We start from the raw sequence: 6,042 nt of genomic DNA on the forward strand, positions 1-6,042 counted from the left end.
TCCGCGCGGATGTACACACCACCGTCCGTCCGTGCGCCGTAGATACACACCTCGCTGCAGTACAAATTGCAATAAGTTACGCTCGCTGTCTATGTCACATGCCATTGTTTGCCAGCAATATTACTAAAATATTCCGGAGCCCTTAGTGTATAGGGGAAACGCGCAAGCAAAGCTCGGCTATATCGTGCCTAACGTCCTGCTCTTCTTTATTTAGGTAGCGCCCGTCCCCGGAACGCCGCTTTCGGTCTGAATCGGCGTGGCGTCTTTTATGTTCTTTCCAGCGTTCGTCAGCTACTAGAACGGGCCAACGACAGGACCGTCAACCGTCACGCGATCATGTAAATGCGCGTTAGAATTCAATTTTCTCGAAACCAGAATTTTCCTGGAATGTGCAATTCCTGATATTAACCTTAAGCGTTGTCCAGCAGATTGTATTTAGTCCCCCAACACGAACTATTTCAATGGAACGCCGATACCGTGATTATCGCAAACAGCGAGGGGCAAGAACGGTTTACCCTCGCAAACCGAGACGCAGCGTCTCGATGGCGTCTGACAAGCTGCGAGTCGCAGTGCAGTGCACAGCCGTGAACCGGTGCAAGTTAATGGCAGCTTCGCGTTGTTTGATCATTTTCACGGAACGCAACCAAGAAAGATTATTCCATTCCCGGTATGGTTAGCAAGAAAGTACATGGTACAGCCCTCTCGTTACGCGTTCCTTGAGTGGGCATGCTTTTCGCATTGTTCGCATCTAGCCGCCTCATACAGAGCCGTCAACCCCCTTTTATGCAAAGCATATTACTAGACCTCAACCCAGCTCCTCAGGCGCGGCGGTGTCGCCTTCAATACCACGTGACACCGTGACGTCACGACAGAGGAGAAACGGGGCTCCAACTCGCGCCGTCGCTCGCGGCGTCGCGGTGGTATATAAGCAGCTGCACTTGCCTCTGCTAGACACACACGCGGTGAGATGCCTCCTGGAGACAGAGCTGCTCGTTAAAATGAGAAGCGAAGGTTGCGGCGTGCTACAGAGACTGTTCCTAGGTGGCTTAGGCTCAACTCCTGCAAAATGGGCTGGTTGGGAATCGAACCCGGGTCTCCGGAGTGTGAGACGGAGACGCTACCACAGAGCCACGAGTACGATGCTTCAAAGCGGTACAAAAGCGCCTCTAGTGAATGTTGTTAGCGAACTTCGCCGCCCTCACAAGTCAGTTACTCCAAGCTTCGCTTGAAAACGTGACTCACCTGCCTCACACACGAAATCACCGCCGCAGCCGACGTTCACGAAACCTTCGCGCTGGCACGCCGCTGGTGTCGTTGATTTCTTCTTAATGGACAAATGGTGATTGGTGTTGATGGCAGTACGAATGAAGAACAACAATCACGGAAGGTGTCCTGGGTAAATTCTGTTTTTATGTATAAGAAACACGCCAAATTTGCGCGTTTAATTATTATTTTGTAGAACGATTGAGCAGAACTCATTTAAACATTTTATATTTTTTTGCGCCTGCATCCTCTGGCGTTTGATGAGAGCACTAGTTCCTTACGTAGACGTGACGTAGTTCCTGAGGCCAGATTGCTCGGAGTGTCCGCTCTTAGTCTTTTTCTTTCTCTATGGTTTATGTGTTCATGCTCCAGCTAGGTAATAACACTGGACGTTGCAAAACTAACACGATGCCATCTACGACCAAGAAGAGCCCTCTATAAAGCTCGGGCTACAACCGGCATACGCTACAAAAAGAAGATAATTCACGCCATAATATGTAATGGCTTGCAGCCACAACACGGAATTTTTCCTCCGGTACGTCTGTTTTTTATTGTTGCACTTCTGCAGAGTGAATCAAAGTAAAGAAATTGTCGTATATTACTACAAAAATATGTAGGCCTAAACTTAGTACCCCCCCCAACCCTTAAGTACGCGCTTGCGAACTTCATTTGTGATGTCTCAAGAACTGCGCACATGTGCGTCACGGACGACAATGAAAACTTTCACATCAAATTAGCCTTTCTACGCCTCGTATCGATTTTGCGAATCAGAGCATACTGCGCGCAATCATGATTACAAACTAAACACATCCAGAGTTTTCAATTTCTACACCCACTTCACCCAAAGTTGGTGAAATCGGCCTGTAATGCTACAAATAAATGCATGATCAATGTCGAGATCGCACCCCTGTCTTTCGGCACAACATGCCTGCTCTCAACTTATTAGGCCGCAATTTTGAAGGCGAAAGCCTTACATTTCTGTGTTTCAAGGTAGCGTTGTGAAGTAATGAAAACTTCACGTGATACAAGGACCTCCAGAAGCGCACCAAAACATGTCCAGCCATGTATAAGGAATGGTTAATGATTAGCAAAGTTAATAAATGATTGATGTGTGATTGGATTAAGCTGGATTAGGGTGGATAAAGGTGGATTAAGGTCGGTTAATGAATAGCAAAGTTAATAAATGATTGATGTGTGATTGGATTAAGCTGGATTAGTGTGGATAAAGGTGGATTAAGGTCGATTAAGGTGTATGAGGACAAATTACGGAAGAGTAAGGTGTATTAGGGTGAATAATATTTGTTAATGTGGATTAAGGATGATGGAGATTAAGGTGGATTAGGAAGGATTAAGATCTATTAGGGTGAATAAATGTGAATTAAGGTGGATTAAGATGGTTTATAGATGATTAACGTGGGTGATGGTGAATTGGGGTGGACTAAGGTGTAATTAGGAGGATTAAGGTGGATTTACGTGAATTACAGTAGGCTTTACAAGGCTATCGCCTTCGGGTCTCTTTTTCTTATTACGTTTTAGGCAACAAGACATTTAGTGCTTGAAAAATTAATCCATTGCTAGGCTGGAGTTTACTAATTCATAAAGCATTTAGAAAGGCCATGCCATCAAGTTCTTGTGACCGTCCCATGTTTCATTCATGTGCTTCAGGACGTCGCGTCTATGCATAATACCTTCAATGAAATGTTGCCTCGCAGTTCTCGCATCTTCTCTGTCATTCCTAACACACATACGTGGTTTACTACACACAAGCGCCTCTCTTGCCAAAGACGCTCGTTGAAACGCTTAGCGCGTCCATCACGTGCCACTTTCTTACATCATTTCGAGGTGACAGCGCGCGCTTTGAAATGGTGTGCTATTCTGTACGGCCTTCATTGTAGGCTCACATTTTAGACAGCGCTGCTTTTAACGTCGGCTCAAATTTTAATGCGCGAGCAATCTTTGCCAAGTATCCCAGCAAAATCTCTTTGTCGCAAGAAAAGTGTAATGCCTTGCATCTGTAGAAAAAATATATAATTTGAGTAGTTAAGCTACTTAATTGGTATAATAATGTAAATGTCGATGACTCGTTGCGCTATGAGGAGTAAGAAACAACTGAAACAAAAATAAATAAATAAAAAGGGTCGGAGAGAATACCGGTACAATATGATTTCTGCATATCTATATAGACATAGGGCTCCATTGAAAATGCATAGGGGAACACATGGTAGGGTTAGGCCAAATTAAAATATGGGGGTGGCCCATCTGTGTTTTAGGGGTGGGCCAAACTGAAATTTAGGGGTGGTGCAACTAAAATTCGAGGTCGGGCCAACCTGAAATTTGAGGATGGGATAACTTAAATGTGGTGAATTCGAAGTATTGGGGTGGGCCAACTTGAAATATGCGGGTGGGCCAATTGAAATTTGGGGTTTTATACGCAATTAGAAAACTGCACTGGAGTTTCTGCATATTTTTTCTTGCGCGAGGTTCACCTCTAATACATCGCATTAAAGAAAGTAAAGAACCACCGACGAAGAATATCAATGTAAACGAACAGGCGAACCATTCTGTAGTCGGCGAAAGCCTAATATATACAGTACCACGTGTATAGTAGTGCTGAAACGAAAGAGTAATCGTATAGAATGCTTTTTGTATAGAATAGAGTATAGAATGCTCTTGTCCTTGTCTTCTCTAAGCACTCAACTTCTGCATTCCGAGAGGAATGAACAGGCCACTTCGGCATCCTACTACAAAAGGCCACCTACCAAATACACGTTGTCCAATACGTGGATGTACACTACAGATACACGACGCACAGATGCAATGTGCCCAAACAAGACATCATTGTTCAAACACATTTCGCGCAGCATTCGTGCAGCCCATGTTTTACATACGCGTATGCAGAGACAAGTGTGTAAACCTGTCTCACGTGCAAAGCTTCAGCAGTGATTTCAGGGTGCGTTGGACGTGGTCAACTTCGTGCGTCCATGCGGCCGGCAACTCTCCCCTAGAAAGTGGCAGTAGTCTTAGCAGTCAACAGTGAACTTCAGTGTATTTCCCTCAGCCCCATGTTGCGCTTAACTGCAGCCCATCTGTAATCCGAATAGTAGCTCTAAAGTATCCCCCAAGCTTCAAAAAAAAACAAATGTCGTTTGTGGCCAGAAAAATATGGTGCCGTATACCGTGCATCGCTTCACCACGCAGAACAACGTTTCTAAGTCTAAAGAAATGATTTCTTTTGTATGCATGAAAGGTTCTGGCAAGGACCTCATTACTACCACATCGTTGTGCCTTATATTGCAATAGCAGCCGTTGTTATGGCATAAAAAGGATTTCTAGAGAAATATACGCATATAACGAAAATTTTTCCGCAAAACGTATCAGCGAAGACTCCCTACCATGCGTGGATGTTGGGAACCTGTTCGAACTGGGAGCGCTTGCTACTTGCGAGGCAAACCTCCCAGCTTATGCAGTTTAGAGTCTGCCAAATCGCTCGTATATCACAAAGCAGTGCTCGGCTCTTTCGGGCGTTTCACTGGGATTACGTTATTTTTGATCCCACCAACTTTTCTGAACGGAACAGTATTTGCAAGAAAATGAAAGAAACATCTGAAGGATGGTGAGTTCCTTCTTTTTATTTATTTATTTATTTACTTATTTATTTATTTATTTTATTATTTATTTATTTTAATGTCTGCGGTGGTGGAGCTTTGTGGCCTCCCAGGACAATGCCGCAAAGAAGAGGATTGCTTTACTGAGTCGCACGTAGGTTAAAAAGAAATTGAGGCAGATGTACAGTATGACATCATCAATAGCGAAGGAAAGGAGCAGGCGCCGGTCAAGGAGAAACAAATAAAAAAAATCATGAGTCATTACGCTCTGTAAACGCGGATGACCACTACGACAAGATTGCCGTCCCGGGGAACAGGAGGAAACTAGGCACGCGTGACGTTTCGATGGGAGCTCCACCACGGGAGAGCGGAAGGAAAGGAGACACGCAAGCGCTTGGAACGCCGACAAGGAGAGGGCGGTGGGAACGTAGACACGGCCGACGCGGGTCAAAGTGTAGCATCTGTTCTTACCAGCACGATGTCTGATACGGGTTGTATTTGGACCCAAAATATTAAACTTTTTTTTTTTCTGCAAGTTGGCGGAGCGCTTGAAGCCTGCTTCACCTCCGCCGCGGGTCGCCCGCTATTGCAGTATCTTCGGTATTGGCCCACTGGTTTTGGTCAACGGCCATCAATCTGCTAGAGGCTGACCATATACAGCTTTGGCGTAAAAAGAAACTCATGTTTCGGCCCCCATGTGGCAGCTTTGTTCACAGTATATTCTACAAAACAGTGTGAACGGTCCCCATGTGTGCGGCGCGAAACGAGATTTTCTTTTTGTCACCTTGGTGGGTGTGCTGTTACCGCCTGTGTGTGTTCGGCATGTGATGTAACCACAGATATCTGGGCGGCAACTGCGTGCGCCAAGCTACATTGCCGTGTGACATCCCCAAAAATGTCTACTATGAACCAGTGCAATAAACGGGGCGATTTTCCCTTTCGTCACCTACAGCACAGCTCATCGACAGACTTCTTTCGGCATACATGCGCTTCCCGCTCGTATGCAGTGTCGCCACAGTTGGCACCTGTTACTCTTTCTTTTTTTCGCCATGACTCCAGCCGACCACCCGATATTTCATCGGACTCTTCAGGTATCATCAACGTAACTGCATGGTGGCATGACTCAAAAACGCTGCAGGTGATCAAGCGATCAACAACAAAGTGCTGAACAAAG

At 45.4% G+C, this 6,042-nt stretch overlaps 1 non-coding gene across 1 annotated transcript; it reads left to right on the forward strand.

Annotated features, from left to right (window-relative positions):
• Positions 1-5,299: 5,299 nt before the first annotated feature.
• LOC135915274 (U2 spliceosomal RNA) lies at positions 5,300-5,485 on the forward strand. Its single transcript, XR_010568568.1, has one exon. It is a non-coding gene; the product is annotated as a U2 spliceosomal RNA (small nuclear RNA).
• The last annotated feature ends 557 nt before the right edge of the window (positions 5,486-6,042 follow it).

Source organism: Dermacentor albipictus, chromosome 7 (genome assembly GCF_038994185.2).
Source record: "Dermacentor albipictus isolate Rhodes 1998 colony chromosome 7, USDA_Dalb.pri_finalv2, whole genome shotgun sequence".
Taxonomy (NCBI): domain Eukaryota; kingdom Metazoa; phylum Arthropoda; class Arachnida; order Ixodida; family Ixodidae; genus Dermacentor; species Dermacentor albipictus.